At 40.3% G+C, this 22598-nt stretch overlaps 1 protein-coding gene across 2 annotated transcripts in view; it reads left to right on the plus strand.

Annotated features, from left to right (window-relative positions):
* KCNB2 (potassium voltage-gated channel subfamily B member 2) overlaps positions 1-22598 on the plus strand; it is a 190946-nt gene that overhangs the window by 29074 nt on the left and 139274 nt on the right. The window lies entirely within an intron of this gene.

Raw genomic sequence — 22598 nt, forward strand, 5'->3', positions numbered from 1 at the left:
CAGCTGCAAAGTGAATATCTCCATTCATCAAATTCAGAGAGGAAAGGGATCTTTCCTGTCATGAAAGAGGACTCCATTGGATTAGCAGTGTATCATGAATAAAGCAACAGAGACACCACTCTTTCATTAGACTGAAAAACATTGATAGGTATCATTGTGCATAATCTTATTCCAAATGGCAACCCAACATGCATATTTTGTGGACTTCAAATTCCATCTAAGTCTATCTTTGACTTATTTTGGTCAGACAGCAAAAGGTTCAGCAAGCTGCCTGTGACTTGGTAATGTGCAGGTTTGTTATAGGATGGTCATGTTGGATTTAAAATATTTTGCATTTATAATCTTTGGTTTGACTCGGCATACCATCTTCCTGGAAACTTTGCCTAGGAAATGAATGACATCTGCATCCTATTACAGGTGTACAACCCCCCTCCCAAAAATATCCAAGAGTAATCAGCCCACTTTAAAATGGTTAAGTGCGTTGATTGTTATAAATGCTATTTAGATCTATTTATCAATAGTTCCATGCATTATAGAGAAGTATTTAATAGCTAATTATTGAATTAAGTGCTTTAAGTAACCAAACACTCTGTGCAATACCTAGATGGGATCTATTGTATTCTATAACTTCTTTTACATTTGTCCTGTCTGTGCATTATGTGACCTGATCTGTAACACACATGAACAGGAATATTTTGCTCAAGCTGATGCTAGTATCTTTAGTTTAATTCCATTGTTGATTGACCTATTAGAAGCTTATGCTTTTGTTATGTGTGTCAATTGAATATGCTAGGATTTTAAGTGCTTTAAGTAACCAAACACTCTGTGTAATACCTAGATGGGATCTATTGTATTCTATAACTTCTTTTACATTTGTCCTGTCTGTGCATTATGTGACCTGATCTGTAACACACATGAACAGGAATATTTTGCTCAAGCTGATGCTAGTATCTTTAGTTTAATTCCATTGTTGATTGACCTATTAGAAGCTTATGCTTTTGTTATGTGTGTCAATTGAATATGCTAGGATTTTCAAAACAAATGTGCATTTTAGTGTTTTCTGGATTGGACGATAGCACATGTTTTGATTGGCTTAGCTTTTTGTAGCTTGCTGCCTTATAAAATAGTTACAGTTTTACTGATCCATGGATGAACTTGCTCTGTGTATCCACTTTTAACAGATTCAGCACTTATCCTTCCCAGCCATCACTTCCTGATGCGCTGTCTTGATGGTATTAACTACCTCGTTTTGCCATTCCTAAATAACCTATTTGTTCTTCCTTTCACTTTTTACCATTTACATGAAGCCACTTACCTTTCACTTTCTTGCTTGAAAATACATGTTATCTCTATTCTTCTTCTTCTTATTATTAGATTTCTCCTCCTTTTCCTTGATTTGTCTGATCTTATCTGCTATACTTAATTCTGTATTTGCCCATTCACCAGTTATGTAACCCTCATCAGCTCCTTCTTTAGATCCACATCTTCAAGTTATTAATATATTCTGTGGTCCATATTCAGTCCTTTTTAGTCACAGCTTCCATACTTTAGAAAGGCTAACCAGAGGAAAGGGGATTTTGTCTCAGAATAGATTATGCAACACTGAGGTATTTTAAAAAAACATGAATTTGTAGTTGAGATGTTATTTTGGACTGCTCTTCAGCTGTTTGTGGACTGGTCCTCTCTAGCTACAACTTTTTTTTTAATTGGATAACATTTTAGAAGAAGAATTGATGAGTTTGAATTTATACCCACTTTTTCTAATCATAAGGAGTTTCAAAGCAGCTTACAAACTCTTTGCCTTCCTCTCCCCACCCAGACACCTTGTAAAGTAGGTGGGGCTGAGAGAGTTCAAAGAGAATTTTGACTAGCTTGAGGTCACCGACAGGCTTCATGTGTCAGAGTGGGGGGATCAAACCCTGTTCTTCAGATTATATAGTCTCCCGCTTCTAACCACTACACCATGTTGGCTCTCTTTATAACTGTACTGATCTTTAAGTGACTAGATTAATTTTTTGTCTTTGCCCATCATTCACATAATCATCTGCCTTAGGCATTTTTGTGGAAACAGTGGGATATAAGTATTTCTATCAACAGATAATAAACTCGTGGCTATCTGTTCCAGCAAATATAGTGGAATTAACTTCCAAGTCAGGACACCTTATATTTAACAGTATTAATCTCCTCTGGTGAATTTGGATAAACAGCTGTCCCTTGACCAAACATGGCCCAAGATCTTTCCTTTCTAGAATGGAAATGGAATGTATTGATGACTGATAGCTTTCTTTGTTTTCAAGCATGTTCTTCCTTTGGAAAACATTGCAGCAATCATTTAACTTTCTGTTACGATTCCTAAGAAAAACACCATAAGGAATCACAATGAAGACAGGAATTTGTTAGATTCTAACAGCCTCATGGAAGCTGCAAAAGGAGGCTTATCTAGGGTTTTCAATGGATGAAATGGTTCATATGTGAGTCTCTCACAGTCATATGTCACCTAGTAAATTTATGCTGCCTGACCCTTAGTAGATTACTATATGTGTTAAAACTGGTGTCCATTTTTATAGCACATTATTCACAACAATTAATGCATAGCCACTCATCTCTGAAGTTATTTAAAGGTATAATTCACTGAAATCAATAATCGTTTTATACAGATGAATATGAATGGTTCTAGATTGCCCAAAAATGAAAATATGTACACGGAGCATGTAAGTGAAGTCCCCTTTCTAGAAAAATAGCAAATCTATATGCTATCCCTGTATGCTGACTTGACCGGCTGATGTAAAATGACACTTCAATCAGGTAAATCCCTGAAGAGTGTGTCTGGACAGATCTGGACAGGTTTGTGTATGTTATTTGTACAAGCAAATGAATTACATTTGTGAATTGTTAGTCCATATCCATGGGTCTGTTTTTGTTGTTGAATGTATGTCTTGTTATTCCACATTACTCATTCCTGTGGTATATTAAGACTAAAAGCAATATGACTGTTGAGCACAAGAGTATCTTCATGAGGAAGGTCTGATTGATTGTTAATGCATTCTATTACTTTGTTGGGAAAGGGAATGTGCATTTGTATGTATACAGACGGACGGACGGACGGACGGACGGACGGACGGACGGACGGACGGAAAGACAGACAGACAGACAGACAGACAGACAGACAGACAGACAGACTATCAAATGGTATCCATGATTTTCTGAGATACCAGAAAATATGAGATACCTGAAAAATCTGGAAAATATTCAGAATTAACTGGAAATATCAGGAGCAAGATTTTTAAGGCCACCAGGACTGTTTTTTCTTTATTTTTCCAGTGTGTCTGTGTGTTTCTGGGGCTTGGTATCTACTTGCCAGGCTGGTTTTGCTTTGATTCTGTCAGTTGGCTTTGTTAGTCTTGCAGCATGGTATTATTTGCAACAGTTGCTTTGGTCAAATTTACTTTTCAAGTGGATTTTCATGCTCAACACTGTCTTTGACTATTGGGCTGTATATTGGCTGAGATTCTCTGATTTTACATTCAGCAGTCCTAGTCTGTTTTGCTTGGATGATTCTCTGATTTGGCATTGGGTTGGATTCTTCACAGCGGCCGTTTCTGCACGGGCAATTAATGGCGGCCTGGAGACGGCAAAAACGCCGTCTCCAGGCTGCCATTTGCACAGGGGGCGCAGCTGCATCGCAGCTGCGCCGCCCTCACGCTGCCCGGCCGCCGCAAAGCCAGCATTTCCCCAGAGCGCTTGGAAGCGCTCTTGTTGGGGAAACGCCGCCGTGAAGCCACTGCCGAGCGAACGGCAGCGGCTTCACGATGCCTCCGGCACACCTTGTCCCGGGCCTCGGCGCGTCGCTGAGCCTGGGGACCGCCTGCCCTGCGCAGCTGGAGCAGGCACGCAGAACCAGGGGCATGTCCCCAGGCTTTCGGCGATGCGCCGGAAGGCCGAGATTGCTCTCAGTTGGCGAGCATTTCCATGGCGCCAGCTGCCCGGCTGTTTCCAGGACTGTCCGTGTGGACGGTCCCAGTGTCGTCGGGTCGGCACGCAATGTGCCGACCTAGCCGTTTCCGCCTCCGTGCAGAAATGGCCAGCCATAGTTGAGAAACTACTGTTATTCCAACTCAGTTGAAGTGAATGAAGGTTTCACAGGGCCTGTGCTTTAGCCACTGGCATATGGAAAGCTGCTAATTCTATTGGTCTGGGCAGCACATGCATTATTTAAAGGTCAAGAGCATACTTTAGAAGAAGTCCAAAGTGCATCATTAGTTTATTTCAGCCGAGGGTCTATCCATCATGAGCCTCTAAATTGAAATTGCTTAGTTAAGAAATAAACTTCATTCCATACTGGGGAATAATATCAGATGCATAGCAGTTAAACCTGATTATTGTACTAGTCATAAGAGTTCCCAACTTTGAGTTAGGAAATTCCTGGTGATTTGGTAGTGGAGCCTGGAAAAGGTGGAGTTTGGGGAGAGGAGGGAGATCTGCAGGAATGTTATTCCATAGAGCCCACCCACCAAAGCTGCTATTTCCTTGAGGGGAACTGATCTTTATGGCAGGAGTTCCCAGTGTGGCACCTATAGATATAATGATGTCTGCCAACAACTTTCTTCTAGCTTTCAATTTATGTATGGATATTTTCATTACCTGTTTGGTGACTGAATTCTCTGTTGATAGAATTGTATTATTATGCCAATAAAGGTTGTTGAATTGAGCTAAACAAAAGGGTGTTTTTTAAAAAAAAAATGGGCAGGGTTAAGTGGGGCTTTTGCCCAGCAGGGCCTCTGATTGGCAAATACAATTCTGATTGAAGTTCTGATTGGCTCTATTGATTAAAAAAACATTACTTTGGCAGCAGCTGCCACTACCACAACACAAAGTTCTTCACTACACAACTGAAGGTTACCTGTGTATAAGCAAGAAAATATGTTTAAAGTATGTTCATTTTAAAAGGCATCCTGTAGAGGAGAACGACATAACATTTTGAAAAATTACTATTAATGTGTAGCCTCACTCTTTGCAATTTTGTGGTAGACTCTGCTTCTTGTGGCAGCCATTTTGTAGTTGCACCCACCATTCTATCAGAATTCCAAAGGTGCCTGCAGGCTCAAAAAGCTTGGGACTCTTGCTCCATAGCACTAAGCTCCCTTTCTTCCCCTTACTTTGCCTTCCCTAGATACCATGTGCAAACCAATAATTTTCCAAGCCAGAGTTGGCAACCCTAGTAATCAAGATACATTTTAATTCTGGTGGGATATAGGTCCCAGCTTCTCCTTGCCTAGTGTAAGATAGCATTTCTGATATTTTTCTGCTATGAGCTTGCAATAGAACCTAAAGCAACAGCAACAGATGGGTAATGGAATGTAACTGATGCGATTTCTTAACTTACAGCATCAAATCTCATTGACTGACATCTTTGCTGAAGTTGGTTATTGAAAAAAGATAAATGCTATGCTCTAGGTTACAGGACAAAGGCAGTATATCAGATCCAGACATCTTCAAATACTGAAAAAGTGGGGCTGATCTGACTGTAATTAAGATCAACTGTGAAACTGTGCAGTTAATGAGTAGGTATGTGTCTGTTATTCCTTATGGGGAAACTTTACAAGTGGTTGGGGGATGTTTTTAAAGAGACATGTACCAAAATGGCAGTGGAGATGCTGCTGCATGTCCTTTAAATAACTACCAAGTTTCAAGTAAATTGGACAAAGGGGTTCACTTCTATGGGGCCCTCAACAAGGTGACTCATGCTGCTCTCCATTATTTTTTAAGGAGGTGGTAGAGGGGACTCCAAGCAGCTTCTGGGTCAAAAGCCATTCCTGCAAGCAGCAAATCACTGGTCAGATGCCTCCCATGGAAGTACCAACAAGCCCAACAACAGAACCTAGTAATACCCTTAGAATCACAAACCAATATGCCAAGCCAGACAGAACCAAAATCAAACCACACAATCTCTGCAGTGGAAACCCAGTGGGCGGCACCTTTACAACCCAGCAGAGCCAGTGACAATGTACATATGCCCATCAGAATCCAATGCAACTTTGGAAATTCAATCTCTAAAAGAAGTAATGTCACATCAGAGAATCATAGCATAGCAAATGCAAACAAAGGAACTCTGAAAAAGGGGCAAAACTTTTGAAACTGATGAACAGACTTGAAACTGACAAAAGCACCCTGAAAAGCCATAGAAACCTGTCTGAATTACAGAAACAAAGGAGGGGGGTAGGGCAGAAAAAAAACAGTCCCAGGAGCCTGGAAATGCTAGCTCCCAATCTTTCCAGTTAACAATGAGTATTTCTAGGATCTTTGGGATTATTTTTTCAGTATCCTGGAAAATTCCCCAATGTATTGGAAATCCCGAATTTATCTTAAAAATATTAATACATTTTTAGGTATATTTTCAACTCTGTTTTATCTGAATGCACATTCTTATTAATGAGAATTTTGTTCCTGACTCATTAAAACAAATACGTTTATGTAACCTGAGTTTACTTCTTATGCACTCATGTGTCAAGAGTGGTTTTGCTTGTTGTTGGACTAACACTTTGGCTCCACTCTCCTAAAACCTGTGTAGATTATCTAAGATATTCCGTTTGCTGTATGAGGAAAACAAATTACCAGCCTAACCAAGGGAAAGTTCTTCACAAAATGTATTTTAGAAGTAACTCCCCTCTCCACAACAAGCGGGGATGAATTTCACTGCAGGGGGATACTGCCACCATGAATTCAGTGTTTTCACCAATCTCTCTTTGTCTCCTAACTGATGCAACCACAAAGGCTTGACAGAGCTGAAAATAGCAGAGGTACAGGACATGCCAGAATTCTCCCAAGGGCAGCCAAGTAACAATAATACAGTTCCGGATGTTGACAGTCAAATCCAGGATGCTCCTCTGGAAGAGAGCTGCCATTCCTTACAGTACAATGTTCACTTCAAATGAACTTTGTTTTCAGAGAACACTATCCATATTCCAATACAATCCTATTATAATATTATACATGTAAGGATTTTCAGACAATATTCAGAAGTTACTATCCATGGAGAAAGATAGTGATCCTTTAAACTCGTCACTTAAATTTGTGTTTTTGAGGTTTGTTCTCTGACCCTGTAGGTAGCTTTTTTCTCTGATTACATTCTATATCAGCCAAAAAAAAAGTATAAAAGCAAAAGTAAATATTTTTTGTCAACACAGAGATGGTTTGCTGGGAATATGTTGGTCTTTCATTCCTCTGGATATCTGTTCCTATTGCCTGACATGTTATTACAAATATAACTTACTTACAGGAGCAACAGACTGGCCTTTTCATCTTTTCCTAATGGAATTTATTTGACTAATCAATCAACTTGGCTTTAATAGTGAGATTTTCAGAGCATAAATAAGTGGTAGAGCCTATACTTTTCATGCAGAATGCCCCAGGCTCAATCTGTGGCCCTGACTTTGGACTGCTTGGCTACCCCTCACTAGTTTCCTGCCTTGACTCTGACCTGCCCAGCTAGCCCCTGTTGGGAGCACAGCTCAGTATGTATGTCTTGTGCGAACCAGAAAATTTCATTTACCATATGTAAGTCCTTGGGCTTGCCCAGTGTAATCTTTCAAATAAGATATATATTTAGGTTTACCCAATTCCCTTTATAATTCTAGTAATTTTCCACAAACAGTGGCCTAAATCTCATCTAATTATCGATAAACAGACTCAGGTAATGTTCTTATTATGCCATACCGAAACCATAAAAATCACCAAAGACATCTTGCTGTAGAGTTCATACAGCCCCATGCAGAACCCCAGCAACAGGACACCGTGCTGAAACAGTGCCGCCCCACCACCTTCAAGAGGACTTTCCAGTAATGTAGGGAAGCAAAAAATAAAGAAAAGAACACCCTTTAGGGGAGTGTAAATCCAACAGCTGGGGCACAACATAACTGCTGCAAATTCAGGGTGGAAGTTGAAAATGTCCAACCCTGGAACAGCCTCATCTGCAACCCTGCTGCGCCAATGCAGGTAGTGGCAGTGTGGGAGTGCTGATGTGGCACTGGACTCTGTGTTTGGGGTGCTGCAGGTTGCAGTCATGGCCACCCCACCAGCATTTCTGCCCCTCCGCCATAGTAAGTGCCTTGGGGGGGGGCAAATCCACTGGATTGGACAGGCACAACTTCCATGGCACAATCCTCCCTCCCCCTCGGCTGAACTGTTAGTTACTTGTTTTAGGACTTAAAAAAAATGATTGTCCAATATTGGGTGAAAAGCCATACTGTTATAAAATTGTAAAATTGTAAACAGTGGGCTTGGGTAAGGCTTTCAAGGAACAGTCTTGAAAAATAATTTCAGATATTTTAGGATCGAAGACCTCAGTGAGACTGCACATTCCTGATATTTATAGCATGTTTTTACAAAGGATTACCAGAGACATATGAAACATAGTTAACAATTCTGAGTGTAGGTTACAACATTTTTTTTTAGCTATGTACTGCAGCGAAAAGGCAATAGCCTCCTCTGAGCACATCTTTGGTTCGTTCGACATGGGCAAATGCTGAAAATAGTGCAGCAGCTTGAGTGAAAATCATTATGCATGTTCAGACATAGGATCTAACCGTGCTGCTTGTAACTGTGTACATTCCTCAGGTGTTTTTTTAAATGATATTGAGAGTGCCTTGGTTTTCCACAGCCCTCTTATATCTCCCCTTCATTTATCTTACAAAGGTATACTGCTCTTGAATATAGAGGTTTCATTTAGCTACCAGAGCTAATAGGCATAAACAGATTGTAATGTCCATGAAGTTATCAAGCCATTTACTCTAGAGGGGATTGCCACCTTCTGTGCAGTGACTTCCTAACTGCTGGCTTGTTCTTACAGTAGCAAAAGATATTTGATGGTCTACATTATTTGGTTTTTCTGAGAGGCAGGCTCCTATGTTATATACCACACTGTTCCTGAAAGTCCCTGACTCAAAGGCAGCTTTTCAGGTTATCTGCTGGAGGGCAAAATGGGAAACATCCTTTCACTGAGTGGAGCAAAGCTCAGGAACTAACCACTGTGCTGCATGAAACAGCCCTTCCTTTGGTTGCTTCTGAACCTACTGCCCATTGAAGAACCCAAGTTCTATTATCACGAGAACAAGAAAATATTTATCTAAGTTAGATTTTATGATTAATGGATGCAAGGACTGGGCATCTTTCTTACGTTACCTTCTCCCCAGTAGTCGCTCCTGTCCCCAGGAACGTTTAATGGATGGTTATAGGACATCCATAGTCTAATCTTACGAAACTGTCAATTTTGTTTTGAATTCCTCTCCTAATAATCTGTAACATGGAATTTTCCTTTTCCTTTGCCACTGCATAGAGAGTTGACCTTTTCAGCACTGTCCATCATGATCCCACGATCTCTTCCCCTAGTTAATCACTGCCAGTTCAAACTGCGTTGGGGACGTGAGGGTTGTGTTGCTGTTGCTGTTGTTCTTGTTGCTCTACCATTCTTCACTCTGCTTTCTTCCATTAAATTGCATTTGTCTTTGTAGAGGTCATTTACCCTGTTTGTTGAGCCCTCTAGAATTATTCTGTATTTTGCACTGTGTCACATCTGTAACTTATGAAATTCTGAATCATATAATTTGCTCAGATCACATTCATATTTCCAGTACTGATTACTTTTCTTTGCTAAGATCACTGGTGCTAGTATAATGGCTTACTCATGTGATTTAAACATAGTCTTAAACAGTGCAAACATTATCTGATTCTTCTCTTCAAATACACAGAAAATCTGTGATATACTAGAGTTTTCTGATCCTAGTCCAACTCTCTGTCAACCCCACCATATCATCTCAATACTTACAATCGCAGTACATTATCTGCCTTTTGAATTAGTCAATTATTTTGTCATATTTTACCTTAGAAAGCTTTCATTTACCCTTTTCTTGCAATTTCATTGAGCTAGGTATGCATTAGTAATATATGCCCAGAATTAAGAACCAAAGAAGGTTAAGACAATATAAATACGGGCAAAATATCTATTGGTTTAAAAGTATAAATATAAACAAATATAAAAGTGTGTGTGTGTTTATGCTTTTAACCTAGTTATTTTAAGAAATATGCAATATTTCTTTCAAAAATGTGTCTTGGCCCAAATAATAACCTCACCACTGTACATAAATAAAAGGGACCATTGTTGACTCTAACCAGACATGTTTTAGTCTGTTGGCCTTCTTCAGTGGTTAACATTAATCATGCAAAAAGACATTAAAATAGTAAATTAATAATCTCCAAACAATACCAAGGTGAAATGTAATAATAATAATTCCCTATGGCCAAAGTCAAAAATATAAGTCAAAGACCTCTTACTTAGTGTTGTGCTGCTGCCAAGGTCAGGTCCCCATACCTTTAGTGGTAATTCAGTTAAGTACTTTTCTCTTCTGATCAAAAGATGGAGTGATGTCTAGAGCCAATACTAGTGTATCAGTCTATAGCAGGGGTCCCCAAACTTTTTAAACAGGGGGCCAGTTCACTGTCCCTCAGACTGTTGGAGGGCCGGACTAAAAAAAACTATGAACAAATTCCTATGCACAAATGATTGTAAAATGTTTAATTTCACCTTTCAGCCTTTCTGTCATGGTCTATTTTTAGAACAGTGACCAAAGTATGTCAAGTACAGGGTGGGCTCCAAATATTGTTGGGGAGGCTGTGGAATACCTTCCCCTGTAAAAAAAAAAAAGCAGAACTTTCCCAATGAAGCATTCCATCTAACCCAGGATCAGGTATCTTCCTGGGTTCTTTCCTCCCTAGCAGCCAGCGAGCGATTCGCCAGCCTGGCTGATGCCAATGGGAGTGCGGCGGAACAGAAAGCCTGAGAGCAACACATGGAGTAGCCGAGAGGGAAAGGCGGAGCAAGCGTTGCCACATGTAAGGTTTCCAACTCTGGGTCAGAAAATTCATGGAGATTTGGGGGTGTCATCATGTAACTGCAATCAATGGCTGTTGGGGCCGGTTCCTCCTCTCCCTCGAGCCCCCACTGCACATGAATGGAGCCATCGCCGCCATGCCTCGTGGGCCGGATAAATACCTTCAGGGGGCCACATTTGGCCCCCGGGCCGTAGTTTGGGGACCCCTGGTCTATAGGCATAGTAATGGTTCTTTTTTATTTATGTACAATAGTGAGGCTATTATTTGGGCCAAGACATGTTTAAATACCATATATATTATATTAAGTATTATATTAAGGAAGGGAAATAACCTAAAATATATTGAATTACGAACTAAAGCAGGTTGACAAGATAAACATAGGCACAATATTTATAGGTTAAAAGCATATATATTCCTATTTTTAATACTTACGCTTTTAGTCTATAAATATTACAGAATCATAGAATTGAAAGAGACTACAAGCACCATCCAATCCAATTCCCTGCCATGCCAGAACATACCATTAAAGCACTTCCAACTGATGGTCATCCAGTCTCTATTTAAAAACTCCTTTAAAAAGGAGACTCCACCAACACTCTCTGAGACAGCATATTCCACTGTCGAACAGCTCTTGCCATCAGGAGTTCTTCCTAGTGAAAAGATGGAATTTCTTTTCCCATAGTTGAATCTGGAGTAACAGGATACAAGCATTCTCCCTCTTAAACCTGACATTGTGTCCATATTTATATTGTCTTAACCTTCTTTGGTGCTTATGTAACCACTTACTTCAATTTATTTGGGTTATTTCCCTTTTCCCTTTTGTCTTGTGTGTTCCGAGCATAGCCAACTCTCAACACTATGTAGAATTCCTACTTACTTTACCATTTGATAAACTTTTGAAACAATGGATAGTATAATAATTAATGGAACTGATTTAATCTCTTGCATAGATATTCCGATGACCAAGTGTATTAAAATGTTCTCATAATGTTCGAATAAGCTGCTTAATGCTCACTTTTTGTATATAAGTAGAATGAACTGTTTTGTACACAAGTGGAATGGCCTTAAATATAGCAGTGAGGTCATGAACCACTAATTCCTATTATATTTGTTCCCGGTATTAATGACAACTGTAGAAAGGATAAGCAGCCTTAAATATCCTTCTCACATTTGCCTATAGGCAAGCACAGCTCTTTAAAGAGAGTCAGATTTGGATGGATCATCATCTTCCTTTCCCTCTTAGTCTGCTTTTGTCTTCAGTTCAACATCAACAATTTGTTTGATGGTATATGAAATTGAAAACAGAAAATTGATCTTGAAGGAGACCACTGAATGTTCTCAGTGGTGGGATTCAGCAGGTTCGCACGACTTCGGCAGAACTGGTTGTTAAAATGGTGCTTGTAAACAACCAGTTTTTAAATTATTTGAATCCCACCAGTGAATGTTCTCCTGATCATATATCTACTCCTGTCTGGCAATATTAGAACAACAGTACTACACGTGGCCAAAACTAGCTCTACAACAATTTGTTGGTTGACTGTCACAACAATTTGAACTCCACAGGAAGAGTGAATGGTGAACAAACAACGCTAAGCGTAGAGGTGCCTGTCTGCTTGCTTGCTTGCTTGTTTGTTTTGTTGTCAGACTTTTTAGGGATGCCTCCTCCCTCAGGGCTTTTTCCAGATAGAGATTCTGCATCTGAAAGTGCACTGTTCACACATCAAAGTCTTCAGGGAATTAAAACAAGCTGAGAGGCAAAATGCTACCTGAAGGAGATTCTGTTATGAGATGACGGAGTCATCATTCTTCCTACTATCTCTTTTCATCATTTATATCCATCCATTTCTTCCTGAAAACATATAGAAATCACTAGAGAATCTACCAACCTGCTAACCTTACACATATTTAGGTTAAGAATCATACTGGTGGGGAAAGTCTTTGCTACCTAAATATATGTCTGTCTGTGTCTGTGTGTGTAGTTGCTCCCTAGGAGTTCTCATGACAATCAATTTGAATGCAGCAATTTACATATTAATGAATTCTTATTCAGAGGTACTGACTTATTACAAAAGAAAAAGAAATGGATGGGAGGGAAGGAAATGTTTTCCCTTGCAAAGCTAATAACATGCACAACAAACGTTAAAGTAACACGATGAGATGTCTACAACCACAAAAGGGCAATAATAGGAGTTATCTCTCATTATACAATCACTATGGTTTGCCTATGTATATATTAGGACTTATCTGTTGGGAAATGTCAGGCTACAAAAAGCTGTTCTCATCTTGTATTGCTTTAGTGAAGGTTACTGATGATGTTGAAGCTTGGCTCAAAACATTCCCGTGCACATCCAAATCAAGGCACATCTTAAAAGGCAACCTGACAAGACTTCCAACTAGCAAGACCCTTCACTATAATAGGAACAACTATAGGATTTAGTTGATGCCAAGCTGGGGAGGGGATGATATATTTTTTATTAGCAGAAGAAAGAGGCAGTTCTGTTCAATAGTGTCATATCTTTTGGCATTTATTTCACAGATAAGGGAGGTTTCATGAATTAAGGGTGATATATCAAAACACAGTTTCTGTTCAGGAGATGTACTGTACTCTAATAACCGGATCAGGGTGAATGGATTTTTGAAAAAAACACACACACAAAAGCGGAAAAAAGAATTATGAATCTCCCTTTGTGGAGCTGGTGACTTACTTTTATCTCAGTTTGTCTGTGCCCCAGTATACTGTGTTGGGTTTCCCACCTGGTGCAGAAAAGGGAACCTTATGTGTTTCTTGATATTGCCAAGCTTTATTGACCTTCAGAGGAAGAAGTTAACCTTTGGTGTGATTTCCCCCCCCCCAGTATCAACTAATTTTTGCCATTTACAAATGGTAAATCTTTACTAGCGCATACTGGAACACATACACAAATAGATACCCAGCTCACTGTAAACAAAGCACAACAACTAGCTGATTGCATAGATTCAGCTGAACACATATTGTGGCTTTATAGCAGCTCAATGAATAGTAAGACCATGATGTTTAGCAGGAGAGATAAGAGTTGCTGCTTTCTTGCAGAAAGCTTTTGTTTACTTACTTCATTTATGCCCTAGCTTTTCTCCAGTTGAGACCCAAAACAGCTTATATTGTTCTCCTCTTCTTTGTTTTATTGTCACAGAATTGGGATTTCAACCTGGCTGTCCCAGATCGTAGTCTGACACTCAGGGTTCTGCAACATGGTGCCCATGGGTGCCATGGCACCTGTGAGTATTTCCCCTGGTGTCTGCTGAGGTTTTCTTAAAGTTAAGGAAGGCATTGTATTGGCTGCCCTTATTCAGATCAAAGGGGTTTCCACAACTCTCTCTCTTTTCCCTGAGGCTACCTTCATTTCTTTTTATTCCCACTTCTCCCCATCCCTCTTTTGGAATAAAAGCTCAACTTCTCCTTCTGCAGGCTGGTTGTTTTACCAGTAGTTTGGTCAGGCTTCCAACTAAAGTACTGGTAATACTATCCCAGGCAGACCAATAACCTGACTTATTTAAAGGCAGCTTCATGTGTTCTTTTGCAAAATGAGGAGGTAAATATTGTTTGGCTTCATTCCCAGCGACAGCCATTTTTGGTTTGGCTCTGCTTCCCGCAGCAACCATTTTGGGGTGGTGACCATTTCTCCCTCTCAAGATTCCAGGGGAGTCCACATGCTCAGAAGGTTTGGGTACCCCACTGTACCAAGTTGGTTCTCAATAATATCTTCATGGAGATGCTAGAAAGAATATTAAAGAGAAAGGGAGCAGCAAATTGCTACACCTTGTGTTACTTTTGCACATATATTTTGATTTTGCCATGAGGTAGGGAAATTAAACACTTGGAAAATGCAGTCCCTTCAAAACCAGAGACATTACTGCTAAACTGTGTACTCAACATTCCTGAAGGTCTTTAAATAGTAGCTTTACTGCTGCCAGATTGGACATTGCTGGGAAATAGAAACAAAAAATATGGCCCCAATTCAAGACATTTGAAAGTAAAAGAGATCCATGTCTTGGTAAAGTTCATGACCTAACTCTTGATATTGTCTTTAGTACAAAACTTTAGCTATGAAAAGCATTAAACCTTTGTATAATAGTCTCATTATATCCAAACTCTTTATCACAATCAGTGGTCAGAGATTCCAAATATATTAGTATAAAACAACGTATTGTCTATTTTCTTTGCATATGTTTCTTATTTTCTATTAATTTTCTCCTAATAAGGTTAGCCTGAAAATGAGTGGAGAATTGATATAAGTACAATAAAATACCTGGTTTGCAGGTGAACAAAATTAGTACCAATCCAGATCAGCAAAGCAAGAGTTTAGCTGCTTCCAGTCTAAGCTAAGTTTTAAATATAATATAAAATATTTTTAAATTCTGATCATCCTAGCTGCCATTTCGGGGTGGGATGTGGTCAATCAACTCCACAAACTCCACAACTCCTCAAACTAATCACTGATATACAAATGTGCAAGTGACGATTACATGGTGCAGGGTTCCTTTTGAAAGCACTGCTCAAATGCAAATCTACAATAGTTGTTGGGTTGGGTGGTGGGGTTGGGTTGTTGTTTTTTTGGCTGAACCACAAAATTTTCTTTTAAGTGTATTGCATAATGGATTAGGAACAGCTAAATGAGTTCTCATAAAATGGCTCTCTCACAGCTTAAATGTACATTGGCATTAGCTATGCTGTAAATGCCGGCTAGTATCAGACAACTGGTGCTTTTGAGGGAAATGGAAAAGCTCATTTTTAATCCATGCAACAATGACTCATATGAAGAGTCTTAAAATAACAATAATGATTATCTTCTGTCCAATCATAAGGAGGTATTTTGTTCACTTGCAAAAAGATCTGGGTGCAAAAAAGGAAAAAAAAAGGAAAAAAAAAGGGAAAAAAAGCAGCTGGCTGGGGTTTGTTGTGACAAGAAACGTCTCTCCTGCCAACATTTAATTTGTATCCAATGGCTGCAGCAGAATAATAGGTCTTTAAAAATGCTAATGAGGAATGTCTCAAGCACATTCCATTTGTGAATGAGAATACTCCTTGTGTGAGTTGTAAACAAGTTGTCATTAAGCTTATTGCCAAGTTTCTTCAAAAAAATTGTGTCCTTTTGATTGCACAATTTTGCTTACTCCTTAACTCATTTACTGTCATAGTAGTTTCTTCAAAGTATATTAGTAGTTCTGTTTTGGAGTCTGGCTTAATTATCTTCATAAAGACTCACCTTTGGATGATGATATATCCTTCAGATGCAAAGCACAGAACAAGCTTGTCTCATATTATCCCACCATCACCCAGCTAAACACATGATATAATCTGATTATATGCACATTAACACAGAATTAAATTGCAGCTTGTTCAGTGGTGCTATGAGCTGGGGCCTGGATTTGCACCTGAAAGTCCAGGCCTGATGACAATGTTCAATGATGTAAACATAAAAATACTGACACTTAAGGCCCTCTTTAAATGGCTTTAAACAGTGGGACCACCCATTTACATTTGATCCTCTCTGTCAGTTACAATATTTTACAGGATCCCTGCTCAAGAGCCAGCATGGTGTAGTGGTTAAGAACGGTGGACTCTAATCTGGAGAACTAGGTTTGATTCCCCACTTCTCCACATGAAGCCTGCTGAGTGACTTTGGCTAGTCACAGTTCTCTCAGAACTCTTTCAGCCCCACCTACCTCACATGCAGCCCCATCCAAACCCACAGCAGTAGGACGTGGCACAAGTGTGACACCATTCCACCCCCTCCAAGAGGGCTTTCCAGCAATGTGGAGAGCTCAGAAAAGGTCCAACCTCCCTGCCACTTCCAGACAGTCCCGTATGTGTGTTCTGATGAGTATGTGTTCTGATCATGGCATTTCTAGATAGGCTAAATGACTGCTGTAGAACAGGCAAGCAAAGATCCCTGAAACTTTAGTATCATTTGGTTGAAAACAGCTCTTCCAGTTTCCAGAAAAGCATGCTACCATTGTGAATCCTGGAAAAAAAAAAAGCTTGATACAGAATTTCACAGTGGTCTGAGGAGACCTGATTATTCTTGAATACCATTTTTTCCCCATGTGCACGTCCCTAGTTTTACCAAATGGCCATCCTTGTGAGCATTTTTATGAAGAGGCAACCAACGAATACTTTGAATAATAATAAATCAGCATTTGAATAATCTACTTTTGTTTGATCATTTAAATTCTTAATGGCAGTTTTCAATTGTTTTTATTGATGTGTGTTTTTCAAGGTTGTCTTATGAACCAGCTAAAGATATCTGACTGAGCAAATGATAAACAAATCTCTTAAGAACAAACCCCTAAAGCACAACTATACAGCTTTGACAAATTAGTTTCTTACTGCCCATTCCTTTATGCAGCAGTGCAGAAATTATCTATATTCAGTAAGCATCCATCTTCCCAAACTCTATGCTTTTACTACAGAACTGCAATATCTATTTTCTCCTCCTCCATTTTTTCTCTGAGCAGTAGCAAGCACTGGGGATTCAATGTGAGAAGTTTCCTGTTAGAGCAGGAGACCTGGGTACCCCAGGTGCATATTTATCTGCATGTGTAGGTTTTGGCAATATGGTACGGTCCATTTATTTTGTTAGAGGATTTCTGTATCTTCTGTTGTACCCTTAACATTTATTCAGTGTAATGTTAAAAATCATACAAGCAAAAAGGATTAGTTGTTTTGAAAAACAAATATAATGATTGTGAAATAGACAACAGATACTAAAGGTCTGGCTTATGTAGAGATAGATTTTGAATTTTGCTGTAATGAGATGTTCATGAGAACCAGTTTTTTTCCATGCTGTTTTTATTTACAAATGTCTTTCTGTGAGTATTTTTTGAACAGCCAATGAAATTTTTCCAGTACTGGAGTAAATTGAGGATGAAAACAAATGGTTCATTTTGAAGCATGCACACTCCCACCCCCTCCTCTGTCATGCATGGGCCAAGATTCAGCAATTCCTGGTTTGTTTATTTATTTATTTGTTTACGTTTTAGATTTTTAGACCATCCTCATAATTTATCATAATAATATTTTAATCATCATAATTTGTAATAAAGCCCATTGTGCAAATACATCAGTATCTAGCATACCGTTGGGGGGTTAATGATGGCCACTGAGAGGGCCAACCCCTATTGCCTTTCGTCCCTATTGGTCCCACAATTTACCACAGATAACAAAAACCTAGTCTAATTATTCAATGAAAAAAAAGCTTAGCAGATTTCCCCCTCCCCATATACACACCCGATAGGCTCCCCTAACTTTGCAAATGGGATTTCCCTTCTCAGTTTCCTTCCTCCACAGGCTCCCCTAACATTGCAAATGGCTCTCCTTGCTCCCCTTCCACACACAGACAGGCTCCCCTAACTTTGCAAACAGGTTTTTCTGGCTCAACTTGACAGAGTTTGTCCTGTGTTCCCAGGCAGGAAGTTCTTCAGAGTTCAGAGTTCACCACAGGCACCTAATCCTGGTAGGGGGAAGCACACCATGGGGGGTGGAGAAGGAAGGAGTAGTGTTTTTCCTGCACTTTACCCCCTTTTCAAGGCTCAATGCTACCAGGGAGAAGCACATAATGGGAAAAGAAGGGGCGTATGGCTTCCTACAGCAAGGGCTGTGGGAAAGTGTCATCCTTGCTCCTCTTGGAAGAACTAGGCCGTTTCCGCACGGCCCCCCAGGCGCCCCCACGCCGGCAAGAATTCTGCTGGCGTGGGGGCGGAGGAGGCCGCTTCAAGCTTATCGGCGTCGCGAGGCGGACCCTCAGGAGAGAGCCGCCGGACGACAGAGGCGGACTCCCGCATGGAGCCGCCTCTGCCCCCTTCCCTTTCCCACTCACCTTGTCCCTGTCGTCGGCCAGGGGTCGGAGGACAGTGAGGGAGGGGCTTCGGAGGCCAGCAGGCCGACGACGGGGACAAGGTGAGCGGGAAAGGGAAGGGAAACAGCGTGTTCCCGGCGGTGCTGTTCGCACTGTGCCGCTGGGAAGACACTATTCCCTCAAAAACAACCCTTTAAAGGGTTGTTTTTTTAGGGCGGCCTGACGCCGCCCTGAGGGAGGGGAAGGGCAGCCAGGTCGGCGCTGCTGCGTTTCAGCAGCGCCGCCTGTGCGAACGGCGGCCTGGGGGTGGCGTTTTTACCGCCCCCAGGCCACCGTTTTTGGCCCATGCGGAAACGGCCCTAGAATCTGGGCCCTCCTGTATGGCCAAGAACTGCACTTCCCAGCAGCCCTAGCTTTTACTGGTTTGTTATCAGGAATCCACTGCTTAGTTATACAGTAAGATTGTGACAACCAAATTTGGGTTTGCATCTGGACCTCACTGGGATTAAACTGTAGTTTAGAAACATGGTCTGTAGACAAGGGGGGAAAACCTTGACTGAAACGCTTGAAGTTGAGCTTGAGAATAACCCAGGAAGTCTTTCATCTTGACCTTGATCCAGAAATTTAAAGTTGTTTAGTATGCGGCCTCTAGGCACCTAGTTGGAGTCTCTAGCAGGGACCATTTAACATCTGTCTTATGTCACCTTTATTGTCTGCCTATTGAGCACTGGGTCATTTTCAAGGTATTGGTTTTGACCTTTAAGTGTGTGAATGGTCTTGGACCCACATACCTTAGGGCACGCCTTTCCCCATATTGCCCAATTAGGTCTCTCCACTCCTCGGAGGAGAACCTAGTGGTAATCCCTGGCCCCAAAATTATCCAGCTGACCTTGACTAGGGCCCTGTGGGATTTGAGTGCTTTCTGCAGGGCCTGTAAGTCAGAGCTATTCCACCGGGTTTTTCCTGGAGGGCTAACATCCTTTTCTATTGTCTTCCCAAGGGTTAATGGGGTTTTAAGTCGCCATCTTGCTTATTTCAAGCTGCTTCTATAATTTGTATTTGTGTTGTAATGGTGTTTTCGATACTATTTGGGACTTTATTGCTGTTTTAACTGAGGTTTTATGCTTCTGTATTGCCATTCAGAGCCCTTTGAGGATGGGCGGGGTAAAATATAAATAAATAAATTCTACACACAAAAAGCAGAGGGAGGCAGGGCCAAGAACAAATCCGATTCATTCTCATCATGAACAAATTCCATTATCTATCTGAATACAGCCTTGGAGTATCTCACAATCTAGGAATAATTCTGAATAAGATTTCATGAAGGAACCATGCTGCAGTGGAATTCAAATGGGATGATTTTTCTTATTTTAAGATGTGTTATTTTATGTGGGTTTTGTGCTTTGCCTATTGCTTTGTATGCTTGTGTTATAAAAGCAACTTGTGCGTGTGTCCAAAGTGCTGCCAAGTTGCAGGCACCTTATGGCAACCCCACAGGATTTTCAAGGCAAGAGACTAACAGAGATGGTTTACCACTGCCTTCCTCAGCATAGCAACCCTGGATTTCCATAGTGAACTCCCACCCAAGTACTAACCAAGGTTGATGCAACCCGTCAGTGTATTTTTATTATGTAATGAATTGGGCTGCAAACTGGTATGTGTTATTAGAAATAATATTTAATATGGCAGATGTATAAATAAATTACAGTGCCATTTTAAGCAGATCTGCTCAGAATCCTACTCAGTGGGACTTATTCCCAGGACAGTGCTCTTAGGATAGCTCTGATAATTTATTAATTTGCCTATTAAGAGGTTTTTAGCCAACACTATGGACGCTGGTGAAGTCACTTCTATATACATCTAGCATAAAAAATGCTGTCTGATGTCAGGTCAGGATAATGGGTAATAAAACAGTGAATGTAAACTTGCTGAACAATGCAGCTATGGCAACCATTAGGAAGCCCATGTATTCAATCTTCTTCCAGATGGCTGACAAAAGCTGGGGGAAAACCTTCTGAGGGAAATTCCTAATGGAACCATGTTTTAGATTGTTTAATCACAAGAAATTCTGTTCATGAACTTGGGTTTAGGGGGTACCTTGTATTTATTTTCTTTTAGGTGAGAATGATGATTTTTACTTGTATGTGTAGAACTAGAGAATTATAGTTTCCATCTTCAATGACTATTTGTTTTAAAATCAAAGAGCAAAACAGAAGCAAGACTGACCTGAATTCCACCTTCCCTGCCATTACTTCAGAAAGGCGGGAGGATTTCTTTTCCGTTGGGCAAAAGAGGAGAACCTATGCAGCAAACTGACCCTAAATCTACTTTTCCCATCCACACTGTGATGTTTTATAAATGAATCTCTTCTCTCCACCAATATAGGTAACCTTGCCCTGTTTACATGAGCACCACATATTAGCACTGCCAGAACACCCTCCCTTGGCATCTGAAAGGTGAGAGGAAACTGGTATTATGAAACACCATGACATCACTTCCTATTTCAGATTCAGAAATGATGCTATGGTATTTTTTTTAACACTTTAAGAGAGTAGAAAAATCATTCAGAGCCACTGACACCATGACATCACTTCTGGGTCCGAAACCAGAAGAGATGTTATCATGTTACATTATTCTTGTTTTCAAAATCTCTGCCTCCTCATTGTTGTCAGGTGTTTACAACAGGCAACATACTTACACATAAATCCTATATAGCTTCCCAATTTGCATGCCAGGGTATTTACATACAAAAAGATGATTTACTAATATACTGAAAGGTACTTTTAAAAAGATTGTAACATATAGTAACATCAGCAGGAGATAACAAAATATATGCTATTACAAAATATATGTTATCCATTTGTTTCCGTGGTGATACTGCAGTACTTCTAAATTAAATCCAATTTATGAAACCCATTCACACCTTTTTGTGTAAATATACTATTGTAATCAATTATTAGCTCATAGCTGTGCCATTTTAAGCACTGTAACAAGTAATTCACAGATATTTAATTAATTGGAGTTATTGGCAATGGAGGCCCCACCAGCTTAAGCTGCCTTCCTTCCTGTCATTACCAGACAGTTCAGTCAGTCTTAGCCTTGGTTTAATTTAGCATGGTTAAGGGATTCCTCTTCCCTATATTTGCCCAAAGAAAACCAAGCCTTCTTCAGTCTGTAATCCTATACACAATTGCTTTAGAGTAAATCCTATTAAATGTCAAAGGACTTCTGATTAGACATGTATAGGACTGTACTATTAGTGATAAATTGAAGACTCTCTGTACATATTTTCAAACATTTTGTTTTCAGGACTTCTGAAAAATGAGATCTCCTGAAAGTCTCTTATCTACGACTTGCAACACTTGATCTGATTCGGACTGGTATTTAGTTAATTACCCGCTTGAGAGAAATGTCTTCAATTTCTGCATGCGGTAAAGGGCCTCTGTTCCTTGTGTTGCTTTATAGCTTTCTCATTCTCCCTCTCCTCCACATGCCTGTCACTTTCTTGTTATGCCCCTCATCACATCACTTTCTTTTTCTGCCCCCACTACACTCCAAGCATCTCCACCTGCTTCCTCTCCCCCTCCCACAGCAGCAGTGGTGACAGCATTGCTCCACCTGCTTCCTCCCCTGCATAGCAGCCGCAGTGGTGGCAGTGGCTGCCCCAGAATCACAACACATCACCCAACTACCTCCACTAGCGTTCCTGTGTAACCAGTTGCTCTTGATAGTTAATTAATTTTCTAGTATTTATTGAATCAGAACTGCCTCTGTAGAAGAATATCTTGAGTGACTTAGAGAAAGTCAGGCAAGCAATCTCTGCATTTCTCCTGATATGGGCGATACATTTTAAGGCAATAGTCCAACCCTTCTTCATCA

This window comes from Sphaerodactylus townsendi, linkage group LG09 (genome assembly GCF_021028975.2).
Source record: "Sphaerodactylus townsendi isolate TG3544 linkage group LG09, MPM_Stown_v2.3, whole genome shotgun sequence".
Classification (NCBI taxonomy): domain Eukaryota; kingdom Metazoa; phylum Chordata; class Lepidosauria; order Squamata; family Sphaerodactylidae; genus Sphaerodactylus; species Sphaerodactylus townsendi.